Source organism: Triticum urartu, unplaced genomic scaffold, assembly GCF_056163025.1.
Source record: "Triticum urartu cultivar PI428250 unplaced genomic scaffold, HENAU_Tu73 scaffold2, whole genome shotgun sequence".
Lineage (NCBI taxonomy): Eukaryota > Viridiplantae > Streptophyta > Magnoliopsida > Poales > Poaceae > Triticum > Triticum urartu.
Window position 1 is genome coordinate 1,781,988 of NW_028260368.1, and position 18,729 is coordinate 1,800,716.

Below are 18,729 nucleotides of genomic sequence, written 5' to 3' on the forward strand. Positions count from 1 at the left end.
GATCATCAGATTATAAGTTCATTCCATACCGAACCAGACCGTGCACATTCTTATTATGAGAAGGGGTCATTCGAGCCTATGGAAATAGGATACTCTGTTTACATAGAAATCCCTACGTCCTTACATTCTATTTAGGATTAGGAATAGGTGTAATCAGACCTGCTTTTGACATATCTATCCTATTCTTATTTGGGTACCATATGCACCTCTTTGGGCTTCTATTGAATCGAGAAATTGGATTGTACATCTTTCATCTTTTTGATTTTGATATCGATTTTGATACATATAAGGTGTCCTACGGATAATGCAAATCGAAGCTATTTGATGTCTGACTCAGGCCTATATGACCGATCGATCGAAATACTCCAAGACTCCACCTTTGTCATATATTCCATATATCACATTAGATAGATATCATATTCATGGAATACGATTCACTTTCAAGATGCCTTGATGGTGAAATGGTAGACACGCGAGACTCAAAATCTCGTGCTGAAGAGCGTGGAGGTTCGAGTCCTCTTCAAGGCATAATATGGAGAATGCTCATTCAATGAGCATTCCCCGTAGAAGTATTCCGGAAATCTGGGCCTGGCGCTCTCCTCTATCTTCTGAGGTCCTTAACCATCTCCCTGAGAAAAGTAGACAGTAAAAGCCAAAATAGACTAAATATATATAGCCTGAACGATCCTAAAAATCCCTCGAAGGAGATAATAAAGAACCCAAAGCAGATGGTATCCTACTGCAAGGGTGGTCTTAAGAATCCAAAAGAGGTTGCTCAGAAGAGATAGATGTATCCCAACCTCTATTGCTCTCGCGTAAAGACTTTTTTTTTACGCGACAGGAAAAAGTGACTACGAATTCCCCTTTTTGTTTGCGAATCCCTGTTTGTATCCTTTGAGCGCACGCCCATTAAGTAGCGATCAAATCAAGGAAATCGATCAAACGATCCCCGTGCCAGCCCAAATCATGATCTTCACCAACTTGGATTTGGTTCTCTCGCGAAAATCGCGAGTTGCAGAGATGAGAACCATGAAAAGCAAGATCCCGAATAAGAAAACAGAAACCGAGGAAGAGGAAACCACAAGAGTGAAGACTAGTAGAGTCTCGTCTTTTGTCATTCTTTGCTCCTTTTTCACTCAATGATTCCTTCGAATTTGCCGACCAAAAATTCTATATGTCTATTCTATCTATGATATTTCTATATATATAGAATATGATATCTAATATGACATCCGATTTGTCAAAGGGATTGGATTGGTGACTTACCCATTCAGTGACTTTGGCACTGGACGTTCCAAAAACGGGTACTATCGGATCGGGTGAATTAGAGAATAGACAGAGGTCCGTTGGCATTTCAGCCTTTCTTCTCCTTTCAGGGCCTATCCGAAAGAGAATCCAGTACCTCTTGGTCCTGAATATCAGAATAGGACGAACGAACCGGCCTCCGCGGATATCTTTGCTTCGGAACAAAACCCTGCAATCAAATAGATTGTCCCAAGGGCGCCATATTCTAGGAGCCCAAGTTATGCTATTGAAAATTCGTTCCTCTAGCAGTTCCGGTTTGAGCATTCCGTTCCCTTTTTCAAACTCCACTTCTTTTCATATAGCAATCCCTGATCAAAGAGAGAACAATATCCATTTCAAAACATTTCTAACAGATTCCTTAGTTCGGACCGACGAAGTAATGTCACTCGACTATTATCAACCTGACTGCAATCTTTTTCTGTCGGTAAGGATTGCACCAGAGCACCTTCTACTTCTAATAGGCCATGAACTATAGATAGAGAAGAATCATTCTGAGCGAGTACATAAGAAGCGATCCACTTTTTTTCATCGGTTCCAGGGGAAGACCAAAGATCTTGCGCGGCAGGTCCGCCAGAAAAACTCAAAAGAGAAAGAAGTCTCGTTAATCTCTTCATGCTCGTTCCAAGTTCGAAGTACCTTTTGGCCAAAGAAAAACCCGCTTCCTGACACGATTGCCTCTTTATCTTTATATAGATAGATTCTATGGGGTTATTACTTAGTAAGTCTATTTTGTACAAGAGCCCCTCCTATCTGATAGAAAAGGGTCCCATGATCCCGAGCCGATCTTACCTTGGCTCGCAAACCCCAAGTTTGTCTATGAAGAGCTAATCTAATTGTATTTTTTTCTAGAATGGATTTCTTATGTGGAATACTAATGGATAGGGCTTCGTTGCTAAGTGCTACAAGATCTAGTGCACTGGAACTCGTGGTTATGGACCCGAATCCTTTAGTATGGAACATTGTCTTTTCCAAGTAAAAACCCCTAGTATATGAAAGAATGAAAAGGTGCTTTCGTTCTTGTGGAATAAGAAGCCCTCGTACCTTAATGAAAGGAAAATCGTAATTTTTCGTTAGGTATTTGACCAAATAGGATCGTCCAGTTCCTACAGAACCTATCACTAAAATACCCGATAGGGCTAAGCGGAACGAAAAGGGTTTTCCATGAGATGGTAAATGAAAACGATTAGTCCCACACGAGGTTTGGGAATAAGTGATTGTCTGATAATGAGCAAGGAATATACGTCTTTCTGCTAAAGAGGATCTATTAAACTCATAATTCATTAGATCCTTGTTATCAATGCCAACTAGGTATCATAAGTAAATGGATCCCGGTTGTTCAATCCTTTGATAACCAAGGTCATTCTTTGCTAAAGAGAAATGATCACTATGAGTCAGACTCAATAGAATTGGATCCATTCCAAATAGCGAGAATTAGGATTCTTGATCCCTCTCAATCTCTCTTTCAATTCGAGGATCCAGAGAGGTGTTTTCATAGTCATCTCCGAATATTTGCCATCTCGGAATATTTTCGATTTCATTTTTCTATGATATGTCTTTCTATATGAAAATTGGTTATTTACGATGTACGATGATCCCTGTTAAGCATCCATGGCTGAATGGTTAAAGCGCCCAACTCATAATTGGTAAATTTGCGGGTTCAATTCCTGCTGGATGCACACGAACGGGAACATTCCATAAGTCTATTGGAACTGGCTCTCTATCCATGGAATCTCATCCATCATCCATACATAACGAATTGGTATGGTATATTCATACCATAACATAAGAACAATAAGAACTCGAATTCTTATCGATACTGGAACTCAGAGCATAGGAGGGAAAGTCGATTTATGGATGGAATCAAATACGCAGTATTTACAGAAAAAAGTCTTCGTTTATTGGGAAAGAATCAATATACTTTTAATGTCGAATCGGGATTCACTAAGACAGAAATAAAGCATTGGGTCGAACTCTTCTTTGGTGTTAAGGTGGTAGCTGTGAATAGCCATCGACTACCTGGAAAAGGTAGAAGAATAGGACCTATTCTGGGCCATACAATGCATTACAGACGTATGATCATTACCCTTCAACCGGGTTATTCTATTCCACTTCTAGATAGAGAAAAAAACTAAAGGAGAATACTTAATAATACGGCGAAACATTTATACAAAACACCTATCCCGAGCACACGCAAGGGAACCGTAGACAGGCAAGTGAAATCCAATCCACGAAATAATTTGATCCATGGACGGCACCGTTGTGGTAAAGGTCGTAATTCCAGAGGAATCATTACCGCAAGGCATAGAGGGGGAGGTCATAAGCGCCTATACCGTAAAATAGATTTTCGACGGAATCAAAAAGACATATCTGGTAGAATCGTAACCATAGAATACGACCCTAATCGAAATGCATACATTTGTCTCATACACTATGGGGATGGTGAGAAGAGATATATTTTACATCCCAGAGGGGCTATAATTGGAGATACTATTGTTTCTGGTACAAAAGTTCCTATATCAATGGGAAATGCCCTACCTTTGAGTGCGGTTTGAACTATTGATTTACGTAATTGGAAGTAACCAATTAGGTTTACGACGAAACCTAGAAATCGATCACTGATCCAATTTGACTACCTCTACGGGATAGACCTCAACAGAAAACTGTTGAGTAACGGCAGCAAGTGATTGAGTTCAGTAGTTCCTCATAGAAAATTATTGGCTCTAGAGATATGGTAATATGGAGAAGACAAAATTGTTTGAAGCACGCACAGAACCGGAAGCGCCCCTTGTTTCAAAGAGAGGAGGACGGGTTATTCACATTTAATTTGATGGTCAGAGGCAAATTGAAAGCTAAGCAGTGGTAATTAAGACCCCCGGGGGAAAATAGGGATGTCTCCTACGTTACCCATAATATGTGGAAGTATCGACGTAATTTCATAGAGTCATTCGATCTGAATGCTACATGAAGAACATAAGCCAGATGACGGAACGCAGAGACCTAGGATGTAGAAGATCATAACATGAGCGATTCGGCAGATTTGGATTCCTTTCCTATATATCCACTCATGTGGTACTTCATCATATGATTCATATAAGATCCATCTGTCTAGAGATCGTCATATACATCTAGAAAGCCGTATGCTTTGGAAGAAGCTTGTACAGTTTGGGAAGGGGTTTTTTGAGAGAAAAGAAGAATCTACTTCAACCGATATGCCCTTAGGCACGGCCATGCATAACATAGAAATCACACGTGGAAGGGGTGGGCAATTAGCTAGAGCAGCAGGTGCTGTAGCGAAACTCATTGCAAAAGAGGGTAAATCGGCCACTTTAAGATTACCATCTGGGGAGGTCCGTTTAGTATCCCAAAACTGCTTAGCAACAGTCGGACAAGTGGGTAATGTTGGGGTGAACCAAAAAAGTTTGGGTAGAGCCGGATCTAAGTGTTGGCTAGGTAAACGCCCCGTAGTAAGAGGGGTAGTTATGAACCCTGTGGACCACCCCCATGGGGGCGGTGAAGGGAAAGCTCCCATTGGTAGAAAAAAAACCCACAACCCCTTGGGGTTATCCTGCGCTTGGAAGAAGAACTAGGAAAAGGAAAAAATATAGCGATAGTTTTATTCTTCGTCGCCGTAAGTAAATACGTAACTAGGAATATGGAAAATTGCATTTTTGGAATTTGCAATAATGCGATGGGCGAACGACGGGAATTGAACCCGCGCATGGTGGATTCACAATCCACTGCCTTGATCCACTTGGCTACATCCGCCCCTTATCCAGCTAAAGGATTTTTTTCTTTTTTCCATTGATCATTATTCTATTTATTCTGACCTCCGTACTTCGATCGAGATATTGGACATAGAATGCCACTCTTTAAAAAGGAAAAAAGGAGTAATCAGCTGTGACACGAAAAAAAACGAATCCTTTTGTAGCTCATCATTTATTGGCAAAGATAGAAAAGGTCAATATGAAGGAGGAGAAAGAAACAATAGTAACGTGGTCCCGGGCATCTAGCATTCTACCCACAATGGTTGGCCATACAATCGCGATTCATAATGGAAAGGAACATATACCTATTTACATAACAAATCCTATGGTAGGTCGCAAATTGGGGGAATTCGTGCCTACTCGGCATTTCACGAGTTATGAAAATGCAAGAAAGGATACTAAATCTCGTCGTTAACTGAATTCTGAATAGAAAGATTAAGAAGAAAAAAAGATTCAAAATAAAGACAGAAATACCCAATATCTTGCTAGAACAAGATATTGGGTATTTCTGTCTTCAAAAATTCTTATATGTTAGCAGAAAAACCTTATCCATTAATAGATGGAACTTCAACAGCAGCTAAGTCTAGAGGGAAGTTGTGAGCATTACGTTCGTGCATTACTTCCATACCAAGGTTAGCACGGTTGATGATATCAGCCCAAGTATTAATAACGCGACCTTGACTATCAACTACAGATTGGTTGAAATTGAAACCATTTAGGTTGAAAGCCATAGTACTAATACCTAAAGCAGTGAACCAGATTCCTACTACAGGCCAAGCAGCCAAGAAGAAGTGTAAAGAACGAGAGTTGTTGAAACTAGCATATTGGAAGATTAATCGGCCAAAATAACCATGAGCAGCCACAATATTATAAGTTTCTTCCTCTTGACCAAATTTGTAACCCTCATTAGCGGATTCATTTTCAGTAGTTTCCCTGATCAAACTAGAGGTTACCAAGGAACCATGCATAGCACTGAATAGGGAACCGCCGAATACACCAGCTACACCTAACATGTGGAATGGATGCATAAGGATGTTGTGCTCTGCCTGGAATACAATCATAAAGTTGAAAGTACCAGAGATTCCTAAAGGCATACCATCAGAAAAGCTTCCTTGACCAATAGGGTAAATCAAGAAAACAGCAGTAGCAGCTGCAACAGGAGCTGAATATGCAACAGCAATCCAAGGACGCATACCCAGACGGAAACTAAGTTCCCACTCACGACCCATATAACAAGCTACACCAAGTAAGAAGTGTAGAACAATTAGCTCATAAGGACCACCATTGTATAACCACTCATCAACAGATGCAGCTTCCCAAATTGGGTAAAAGTGCAATCCGATCGCCGCAGAAGTAGGGATAATAGCACCAGAGATAATATTGTTTCCATAAAGTAAAGAACCAGAAACAGGCTCACGAATACCATCAATATCTACTGGAGGGGCAGCGATGAAGGCGATAATAAATACAGAAGTTGCGGTCAATAAGGTAGGGATCATCAAAACACCGAACCATCCGATGTAAAGACGATTTTCAGTGCTAGTTATCCAGTTGCAGAAGCGACCCCACAGGCTTGTACTTTCGCGTCTCTCTAAAATTGCAGTCATGGTAAGATCTTGGTTTATTCAAATTGCAAGGACTCCCAAGCACACGTATTAACTAGAATATAGATAATAGAAGGCTTGTTATTTAACAGTATAACATAGACTATATACCAATGTCAACCAAGTCAGCCCAAAGATTAGCTATCCATATAACTAAATTAACCAAACCAATAATTTTGTATTTGTAAATGAAGTGAGTCAAAGTGAAAAACTTTGATGGGTCTTTTCTATATGGGTTGCCCGGGACTCGAACCCGGAACTAGTCGGATGGAGTAGATAATTCTTCCTTGTTACAATAGAGAAAAATCCCTCCCCAAATCGTGCTTGCATTTTTCATTGCACACGACTTTCCCTATGTAGAAATAGCCAATTTCTATTCCAAAGAGGAAGTTCTACTAATTTTTTTAATTAGTAAGTTGATTCACCTACTCTTTATTATAATAAAAAGAACATTTCAGAATGAAAAATAGAAAAGTTTTTTCTTGATCATTTATCAACCCTTTCCTGTTTCTTAATTTCGTCTAATGATTAATTAAGAGGGTTGACCAGGTCATTGATACGTATAATATCCAAATACCAAATACGCTCAGTGTGTGATCCACAGAAAGAAAAAAGAGTTGTTTTGGTGAACATCAAAGAAAAAACTTGCTCTTCTTCCATAAAAAATTCTTCTAAAAATGCCGAACCCAATCGTTGCATAAAAGTTCGTACCGTGCTTTTATGTTTACGAGCTAAAGTTCTAGCACATGAAAGTCGAAGTATATACTTTAGTCGATACAAAGTCCGTTTTTTCGAAGATCCACTATGATAATGAAAAAGATTTCTACATATCCGACCAAATCGATCAAGAATATCCCAATCTGATAAATCTGTCCAAATGGGTTTACTAATAGGATGCCCCGATCCAGTACAAAATTGAGCTTTTGATAAGTATCCTATGAGGAGAGTAGCGGGGACTATGGTATCGAATTTTTTCATTCGAGTATCTATTAGAAATGAATTCTCCAGCATTTGATTCCTTACTAACAAAGAACTTTTTTGTACACTTGAAAGGTACCCCATAAAATCGAAGCAAGAGTTTGCTAATTGGTTTATATGGATTCTTCGCGGCTGAGTCCAAAAACAGAAATAATATTGCCAGAAATTGATAAGGTAGCATTTCCATTTCTTCTTCAAAAAAAAAGTGCCTTTTGATGCAAGAATTGCCTTTCCTTGATATCGAACATAATGCATAAGAGGATCCATAAAGAACCATAGGGTTTTCCGAGAAAAACCAGGGTACATTATCCCAAAATGTTCCATCTTCCTAGAAAAGTGGATTCGTTCCAGAAAAGTTCCAGAAGATGCTAATGGTAAGCAAGAAGATTGTTTACGAAGAAACAACAAAAAAAATTCATATTCTGATACATAAGAGTTATATAGGAATTGAAATAGTCTTTTATTTTCTTTTTGAAAAAAAAAAATGGATTTCATTGAAGTAATAAAACTATTCCAATTCGAATAATAGTTGAGAAAGAATCGCAATAAATGCAAAGATGGAACATCTTGGATACGGTATTGAAGGAGTTGAACCAGGATTTCCAAATGGATAGGATAGGGTATTTCTATATGTGATAGATAATCCAAATGCAAAAATTTGTCTTCTAAAAAGGGAAATATTGAATGAATAGAGCGTAAATTCTGAAACTTTGGTATTTCTTTTTCTTTCAGACAAAAAAATTCCCGTAGCGAGAATGGGATTTCCACAACGATCGCAAACCCTTCAGATAGAATCTGAGAATAAAACTCAGAATAAAAATAATTTTTGTAATCCAATAATCGATCTTGGTTAGGATGATTAACCGAGTTATCCAAAAAATTCTGCTGATACATTCGAATAATTAAACGTTTCACAAGTAGTGAACTAAATTTCTTGTTATTACAACTAACAACTATTTCCACAGGTTCAGAACCATTTAATCCATAATGGTGGGCAAATGCATAAATATATTCCTGAAAGAGAAGTGGGTAGACAAAGTATTGTTGACGAGATTTATGTTTTTCTGAATACCCTTCGAATTTTTCCATTTGTATTTCTACTTGAATCAGAGAGAAGAAGCATTTCTCGGTTTATCGAATGATGATACATAGTGCAATATGGTCAGAACAGGGTGTTGCATTTTTAATACAAACCCTGGAAAGAAAGGGAGTCTAATCCACAGATCTTTTTCTGCTCCTTTTCTACCCAATTAGTTTATGTTTGTTCTAATTAAAAAAAAAGAACAGAACAAGTTTTTTATTTTTGCAGGCCAATCGCTCTTTTGACTTTGGAATACAGCCTCTTTATCAATATACTGCTTCTTTTACACATTCAATCCATAACATCCCTTATTCAATCCATAATCAAGAATAATTAGGATTTCTAAAAAAAAAAAGAAAAAATAAAGGGTCCACTCATAGGAAAACCCAACCTTTCCCCGCATCCGGCACTAATCTATTTTTAACGTCTAATTAGAGCGGGGAATCATTCCAATTAGGAAGTTCAGCTCGTTGCTTTTTATTTTACCAGAATTGGAGCCAGGCTCTATCCATTTATTCATTAGACCCAGAAAATCGTAATTTTGGATTCCATTCAAAAAAGATTGATTTTATTACGACATGCTATTTTTTCCATTCATTACCTTTGAGGATCAGTCGTGGTCTTCTAGACTCTACCAAGAGTCTGGACGAATTTGTTGTTTCATCCAAATGTGTAAAAGATCATAGTCGCACTTAAAAGCCGAGTACTCTACCATTGAGTTAGCAACCCAGATAAAAAAAGGATCTTAGATACGATCGAAATCCAAAAATCAATGGAATTACACCGCGCGCTTCTGTCAAAACATTGAACTAGCAAGACATCAAAAGATTTTTTTTATCGACCATGAAAAACACTCAAATGCCAAAACGAACAGGTCCGGTGAAATTCCACTAAAGTAAAGTTAAAAAAAGAGCGACCCTAATCACGATGGCCAAATTCTCCTTATTTTTAGCGATTTTTATTAACAAAAAATATATATTATAAAAAATATATATTATATTGTATGAGAATACATGCAAGAGGAACACCCTTATCATTTGAGCGAAGTGTAGGCGGAAAAATTGAATATGGAGTGAGGATAAAGAGACCCATCTATCTACAAATTCTATTTGTTCAATAGACCTTTGTCAATGGAAATACAATGGTAAGAAAACAAATTAGATAGAAAAAGTAAATAAAATAGGGGCTTATGTTGGATTGGCACGATATAATATAAATCCAAATAGGATTAAAAAAGAGGTAAATTGTGTCTAAATAATTAGACAACTAGGAATACTAATAATCTTCTCCTATCCTATTTTTTGATTCATTTAGTTCTTCAATTAACTCAAAGTTCTTTCTTTTTCTTTAAAGAATTCTGCCTTCCTTAAAATATCATAAACAGTTCTTGTTGGTTGAGCACCCTTTTCAAGGAAATAGAGAATAGCTGGAACATTTAAACAAGTTTGATTCTTTATCGGATCATAAAAACCTACTTTTTGAAGATCTCTTCCTTCTCTTCGAGATCGAACATCAATTGCAACGATTCGATAGACAGCTTATTGGGATAGATGTAGATAAACAACGCCCCCCCCTAGAAACGTATATGAGGTTTTCTCCTCATACGGCTCGAGAAAATGATTCGAATTTCTGTCGATAATAATAGAAATTAGACTATGACGTGCATTAATTTCCTTACAGAAAAAACAAATTTCATTTATACTCATGACTCAAGTGGGCTAATTTTGCCTGACAAACTTCGAAGGCAAAATCCTTCCAAAATTTTTGAGTCGTCTTTAAACTCTTTTCTTTGTCTCATTTCGAACGAATTGACTTTTATTCCTTATTCTAATCCAACTCTGTTGTTGAGACAATTGAAAATTGTGTTTACTTGTTCTGGAATCCTTTATCTTTGATTTGTGAAATCCTTGGGTTTAGACATTACTTCGGGAATTCCTATTTTTTTCTTTCAAAAGAGTAGCAACATACCCTTTTTTCTTATTTCCTTCGATAAAGCATTTATCTCTTCTATAGAAATCTAATAAGAGGGATTGATTCTGATATACTTTTATTGGACTTTCTTCTTATTTTAACCTTTCGATTTATTTCTATATTAAGGATAGACTGACAAAGTTGGCCTAATTTATTAGTTTTCACTAACCCTAGATTCTTTCCCTTGATAAAAAAAATTCTGTCCTCTCGAGCTCCATCGTGTACTATGTTACTTAAACCCAGCGCAAATTTGGTTCGGAACGAATAGAACAGGCTATGTCGAGCCAAGAGCATTTTCATTACTATGGAAAATGATGGATAGCAAAATCCACAATCGATCATGTCCTTCAAGTCGCACGTTGCTTTCTACCACATCGTTTTAAACGAAGTTTTACCATAACAAACATTCCTCTTTTCATTGCAAAGTGGTATAGAGAATTGATCCAATATGGATGGAATCATGAATAGTCATTGGTTTAGTTTTTTTATACTAATTAAAACTTGCTATCGGAGCAATATGGATAAAAGAAAGTAAGTATTTATCCGGGAAGCCTCCGCCAAGATCCAATTTATTTAAACCCATATTAAAATTCTATCATATGAATGAAACATAGTTTGAAAAAGACGACTAAACAAGTTTGCTTAAAACTTATTTATTCTTAAATTTCCACCCTCAACGGATGGCTCGAGATGATCAATCTTGAAGTGAGAAAAGAAGGATTGACTCTTCCTCAATAAATAAACTATCAACCTCCAAAAAAGTTTAATTAATTTAATTACTAGAATTAGAATTCTAGTAGTAATATATTTTTTCAGTACCAAAAACAATTAACTATAATAACTAAATAAACTATTCCAATGAAAAGATTGAAAGTTTTTGGTAGTTATAGAATTCTCGTACTTCTTCAACTCGAATACCAAAAGGAAGAAAAAAATATGACTAAGTGATTTTATAGTAGAGGCATATCCTGAATGTGCTTGATAGATCCCATTTTTTCATGAAAATAAAGATAGTCAATTTGACTGGACTTAAGACTTTATTATGTTTTCTGAGAAAGAATAAGATATCATTATTCTCTTTAATAAACTTTTGTCTCGTACGGAATACTATATGATTTCACCGTTTGTTTCATCAGAAACAATCTGGGACGGAAGGATTCGAACCTCCGAGTAACGGGACCAAAACCCGCTGCCTTACCACTTGGCCACGCCCCATTTCGGGTTTTATGCGACACTAATAAACACTAGTATGTTTATTTGTTATTCGTCAATACCATTTCAATTACATAAAAAAGGAGGGATATTCTCTTGCTAGTATTCTACACATGCGGATAATATAGAATCAAAAAAATGCATTGATCATTACATGGAATTCTATTAAGATATTATATGAAAGTCGAATTTATTCCACTCTCATTTGAGAGTGCGAATACAAGGAGGTATTTTGTGTTTGGGAAAGTCCGAAGAAAAAAGATTTTGAATCTGCCTTTTCCTTCTTTCCCTTAAAAAAATAACTCAAGAAAAATCCAATTATTTACTCTACAAGAATGAAATGCTTGTTATGCCTAATATACTTAGTTTAACCTGTATCTGTTTTAATTCTGTTCTTTATCCTACTAGTTTTTTCTTTGCCAAATTACCCGAAGCTTATGCTATTTTCAATCCAATCGTGGATATTATGCCTGTTATACCTCTATTCTTTTTTCTATTAGCCTTTGTTTGGCAAGCTGCTGTAAGTTTTCGATGAAATCTTTAGTACTCTGTATGCCAAATTGAATGATGTGTTCATTCCAAAAAAATTTTAAAATGGGTAAAAGCCGAGAAGTTTTATATTTTTATATTATGAACCTTCGATTCTAAAATTTAAATTCTTCTACATTGAATGGGTAGCTACAGCAATAAATTTGGATCAGCCTTTCTACTCCCCTGCACCTAGGTTGAGCAGGTACCTAAAGGTACCTACACAATACCTAACCACCTAACCCTATTTTTGCTATTGATAAGAGTGCTTATTATAAAAGAATTCTTGCAATTTTTTTCAAGAATTCTTTTTTGCATTTTTAGGTATAAAAAAAAACCATCCTAGTGGATCCGTGTGGTAAGGAAAAACTGGTAATCTATTCCTTAAAAAAAAATCTTGGAGATTATGTAATGCTTACTCTCAAACTTTTTGTTTATACAGTAGTGATATTCTTTGTTTCACTCTTTATCTTTGGATTCTTATCTAATGACCCAGGACGGAATCCTGGACGCGAGGAGTAAAAATTCAGTTTTTTTTTTTCTTATTGGATTTGTTTCGTACATTTATCTATGAGAAAATCCGGGGGTCAGAATTCTTTCCAATTCGAAAGTCCCAAATGATCCAAGGGAGCGGAAAGAGAGGGATTCGAACCCTCGGTACAAAAAAATTGTACAACGGATTAGCAATCCGCCGCTTTAGTCCACTCAGCCATCTCTCCACGTTCCAAAGCGAAAGGTTTCCGTGATATGATATAGGCAAGAAATAAGAAATAACGGTTGCAAAAAACCCCTTTTTTTTCTTTCAAAAGTCTATAAAAATTATATTGCCAATTCCATTTTAATTATATTCTTTTTTCTTAATGTTAATAAAAAAAGAAGAAAATTCTTGTTTTTTCTTTCTAAAAATCGATATTGGCCGAGAGACAATCAAATAGATTTTCTCTTTAGCGGGCATTTCCATATAGGACTTGTTATAATTATAATAAAACAAGCAGGTTATATAAAAAAAACGCTTTTTTTGTCGATTATTTATCAAGAAAGCAAAAAGGGTTCTTATCAAATCCACCATAAAATTGGAAAGAAGCATAAAGTAAGTAGACCTGACTCCTTTAATGATGCCTCTATCCGCTATTCTGATATATAAATTCGATGTAGATGAAATTGTATAAGCGAATTTTTTTTATTTCCTTAGACTTAGACCGCGCAAGACAAGAATTTTTCGCTATTTACGATTTCATATTCTTGTTACTAGATGTTCTATAGGAATAAGAAGAAATCGCAACTCCTTTGCGCTACACATAAAATTGGATTTCGAAGGTCCATTTTTTTTTTTCAGAATCCTCTATTATTTTAGTTCTTCCACCCATGCAATAGAGAGGGAATGGGAAAAGAAGGGTTACTTTTATTTGCATTTTTCCCTTAAAAGATAGACTTTGAAATAGGAGTCTTGGAATAATGCTGAATTCAAAGGTTTATTTCTTTCTATAGTATAAGAAAAACAATTTATTTCTATTTCTATAGTATAAGAAAAACAAATAAATAGTATAAGAAAAACAAATCGAATCAAATTCATGGATTTACCACGACCTCGGTTGTGACTGTGACTCCATAGATAAAAATGGGAAATTTCTCTCTTCGAGACCATTGAAAAAGGGCATTGAACGAGAAAGAAATCGTCCACAGATAATAAAACTATCATATGCCTTGGAAAGTGATATGAGGTGCTCGGAAATGGTTGAAGTAATTGAATAGGAGGATCACTATGACTATAGCCCTTGGTAGAATTCCTAAAGAAGAAAATGATCTATTTGATACTATGGATGACTGGTTACGAAGGGACCGTTTCGTTTTTGTAGGATGGTCTGGCCTATTGCTCTTTCCTTGTGCTTATTTCGCTTTAGGGGGTTGGTTTACAGGGACAACTTTTGTAACTTCTTGGTATACCCATGGATTGGCTAGTTCCTATTTGGAAGGTTGTAATTTCTTAACCGCAGCAGTTTCTACCCCTGCCAATAGTTTAGCACACTCTTTGTTGCTACTATGGGGGCCCGAAGCACAAGGAGATTTTACTCGTTGGTGTCAATTAGGCGGTCTATGGACTTTTGTAGCTCTCCACGGGGCTTTTGCACTAATAGGTTTCATGTTACGCCAATTTGAACTTGCTCGGTCTGTTCAATTGCGGCCTTATAATGCAATCTCATTCTCTGGTCCAATTGCTGTTTTTGTTTCTGTATTCCTTATTTATCCACTGGGGCAATCTGGTTGGTTCTTTGCGCCGAGTTTTGGCGTAGCAGCGATATTTCGATTCATCCTTTTCTTCCAAGGATTTCATAATTGGACGTTGAACCCATTTCATAATGGGAGTTGCCGGAGTATTAGGTGCGGCTCTGCTATGCGCTATTCATGGAGCGACCGTAGAAAACACTCTATTTGAGGACGGTGATGGTGCAAATACCTTCCGTGCTTTTAACCCAACTCAAGCTGAAGAAACTTATTCAATGGTCACTGCTAACCGCTTTTGGTCCCAAATCTTTGGTGTTGCTTTTTCCAATAAACGTTGGTTACATTTCTTTATGCTATTTGTACCCGTCACCGGTTTATGGATGAGTGCTATTGGCGTAGTTGGCTTGGCTCTGAACTTACGTGCCTATGACTTTGTTTCCCAGGAAATCCGGTGCAGCGGAAGATCCTGAATTTGAGACTTTCTACACCAAAAATATTCTTTTAAACGAGGGTATTCGTGCGTGGATGGCAGCTCAGGATCAGCCTCATGAAAATCTTATATTCCCTGAGGAGGTTCTACCACGTGGAAACGCTCTTTAATGGAACTTTCGTTTTAGCTGGTCGTGACCAAGAAACCACCGGCTTTGCTTGGTGGGCTGGGAATGCCAGACTTATCAATTTGTCCGGTAAACTGCTTGGAGCTCATGTAGCTCATGCCGGATTAATCGTATTCTGGGCCGGAGCAATGAACCTATTTGAAGTGGCCCATTTCGTACCAGAAAAGCCCATGTATGAACAAGGGTTGATTTTACTTCCACACTTAGCTACTCTAGGTTGGGGAGTAGGGCCAGGGGGGGAAGTTCTAGATACTTTTCCGTACTTTGTATCTGGCGTACTTCACCTAATTTCCTCCGCAGTCTTAGGCTTCGGTGGCATTTATCACGCGCTTCTGGGACCCGAGACTCTTGAGGAATCTTTTCCATTCTTTGGTTATGTCTGGAAAGATAGAAATAAAATGACTACAATTTTGGGTATTCACTTAATTTTGTTAGGTCTAGGTGCTTTTCTTCTAGTACTCAAGGCTCTTTATTTTGGCGGTGTATATGATACCTGGGCCCCTGGGGGGGGAGATGTAAGAAAAATTACCAATTTGACCCTTAGTCCCAGTGTTATATTTGGTTATTTACTAAAATCTCCTTTTGGTGGAGAAGGGTGGATTGTTAGTGTAGATGATTTAGAAGATATAATTGGTGGGCATGTATGGTTGGGTTTTATTTGTGTATTTGGCGGAATTTGGCATATTTTAACCAAACCCTTCGCATGGGCTCGCCTGTGCATTTGTATGGTCTGGAGAAGCTTACTTGTCTTATAGTTTAGCTGCTTTATCTGTCTTTGGTTTTATCGCTTGTTGTTTTGTATGGTTCAATAATACAGCTTATCCGAGTGAGTTTTATGGACCCACCGGGCCAGAAGCTTCTCAAGCTCAAGCATTTACTTTTCTAGTTAGAGACCAGCGTCTTGGAGCTAATGTGGGATCCGCTCAAGGACCCACAGGTTTAGGTAAATATCTAATGCGTTCCCCAACTGGGGAGGTTATCTTTGGAGGGGAAACTATGCGTTTTTGGGACCTTCGTGCTCCATGGTTAGAACCTCTAAGGGGCCCCAACGGTTTGGACTTGAGTAGGTTGAAAAAAGACATACAACCTTGGCAAGAACGACGCTCAGCAGAATATATGACCCACGCTCCTTTAGGCTCTTTAAATTCCGTGGGTGGCGTAGCTACCGAGATCAATGCAGTTAATTATGTCTCTCCTAGAAGTTGGTTATCAACTTCTCATTTTGTTCTAGGATTCTTCTTTTTTGTGGGCCATTTATGGCATGCAGGAAGAGCCCGAGCTGCTGCAGCAGGTTTTGAAAAGGGAATCGATCGTGATTTGGAACCTGTTCTTTACATGAACCCTCTTAACTAAGATTTTCTTATTTATACCTGTTCTACTTTTTTTCTGTTCTGGCTCGGTTATTCCATCTAGCCGAGCCATTCATTCCTTTTTATGAAAGAAAGATAAGGGACAGAAAAAAAAAATAAATAAAAATGAAAGAAACAAACGTATTCAATAAGCAAAAGGAGAGAGAGGGATTCGAACCCTCGATAGTTCCTAGAACTATACCGGTTTTCAAGACCGGAGCTATCAACCACTCAGCCATCTCTCCACAGCCTAATCCTTATTTTACTCCTACAAATAGAACATAGCCATATAAAAAATAAAAAGATTTATTAGCCTCTAGAAAGATATCAGATACAAGTTCCTTTTCGATATATCTCTGTATACTGTATACACGGATACAGGATCCGCTATACCCGCTTGTGAAATAAAGAGTAAATAATCTCTTCTCACCCCCATATCCAAATAAAAAAGCGGTTTAAGTAATAAATTTGAATTAAAGAGAAGAATCAATGGATTCATGATTAAACCCCTCCTACTTCTTGTATTTTTTTACAATTTTGGTTTAAGTGAGGGATCAAATATGTAGTCAACTTTATTTGATGGTAGCTTGGAGGATTAGAAATATGACTATTGCTTTCCAATTAGCTGTTTTTGCATTAATTGCGACTTCCTCAGTCTTAGTAATTAGTGTACCCCTTGTATTTGCTTCTCCTGATGGTTGGTCAAATAATAAAAATGTTGTATTTTCCGGTACATCATTATGGATTGGACTAGTCTTTCTCGTAGCTATTCTGAATTCTCTCATTTCTTAAATGAAATTTGGTTAATATTTATTAACCCCATAAAAAAGAAATAATAAAGGCCATTTCTTCTAAAAAATTAGAATAGTGAGACGTATTAAAACGCAATTTGCGTTCCGAATTGCTAGCTCTTCTCTTTCAGTATTATGAAATTCCATTCCCATTAGAATATTCATTGACAGATAATAAAAAAAGGAAAACTCTAATATAATAGAAAATGAAATGAAACGGTCGACCCAGACATAGAAGGTCGACCCAGGCGGATATACGCTATAAAATATATACCGTAGCGAGCGTAGTTCAATGGTAAAATATCTCCTTGCCAAGGAGAAGATACGGGTTCGATTCCCGCCGCTCGCCCGCTTAATTTATCAAAGTACTATGATAAAAAGTTTAGTCTAGTTAACTGTTTAACTACTTATATTAAATTAAGTATTAATTAGGTGTTAGTCTAGTGCCGTATCCCTTACTATCTTACCCTTCCTTTGCATCCCACTCAAAAAAAGAGGGCGCTCCAGAGGCAGAAATAGAACTCGCCAACAGAGCTCCAAAAATTGGGTATTAACTGAGACAAACAACGGGCAAACTTTTTTTAAAGGGAAGGGAGAGGTAGACTGTCCCTTTCGTTTCATTTTTATTTTCTGCAGGGTAGGGAGAGGCCTTGCGCCTTCTTTTTTTGAAGGCAAGTGACTTCGCAAACTGCTCAATTTTGCCCTCTAGGGCCGGGAACTAATGAATAAAAAAGGGTTGGATACGCCCCTCTACCATACATATCTAGAGAAATAGAATAGTCCTTTTATACAGACTGCTAAGTGCGGAGACGGGAATCGAACCCGTGACCTCAAGGTTATGAGCCTCGTGAGCTACCAAACTGCTCTACTCCGCTCTGGAGTACCAGAAACTGGTGGACAAAAAAGGCTTGAATACAAGCCTCTAACATGTCTAGACAAATAGAATACTCCTTTTATACAGAATGGAGCGGGTAGCGGGAATCGAACCCGCATCGTTAGCTTGGAAGGCTAGGGGTTATAGTCGACGTTGGTTGATTATTTTTAACGTCTCTAATTCAAAACCGAACATGAAATTTTGATTTCATTCGGCTCCTTTATGGATATTCTCACCACTTAACATCTATGTCAGCTTTTCTATTTGAATGGAACCAAAGCTCTCCGCTTTCTAGATGATCCTTATAGAGTAGGAGATAGAAATTCTATCTAAATTCATCTAATCTACTTACTTCGTTCCCTAATTTCATTCAAGAGATCCTGAGGAAAAGAATTGGGTTTCCACCGAGCTGAAACAATATGCGGATGGTTC

At 37.4% G+C, this 18,729-nt stretch overlaps 3 non-coding genes across 3 annotated transcripts; all 3 read right to left on the reverse strand.

Moving 5' to 3' along the window:
• Nucleotides 1-13,074: 13,074 nt before the first annotated feature.
• On the reverse strand, nt 13,075-13,162 carry TRNAS-GCU (transfer RNA serine (anticodon GCU)). The gene has a single exon. It is a non-coding gene; the product is annotated as a tRNA-Ser (tRNA).
• Nucleotides 13,163-16,789: 3,627 nt separating this feature from the next.
• Nucleotides 16,790-16,877, reverse strand: TRNAS-UGA (transfer RNA serine (anticodon UGA)). Its single transcript has one exon. It is a non-coding gene; the product is annotated as a tRNA-Ser (tRNA).
• Nucleotides 16,878-18,224: 1,347 nt separating this feature from the next.
• Nucleotides 18,225-18,298, reverse strand: TRNAM-CAU (transfer RNA methionine (anticodon CAU)). The gene has a single exon. It is a non-coding gene; the product is annotated as a tRNA-Met (tRNA).
• Nucleotides 18,299-18,729: the final 431 nt, after the last annotated feature.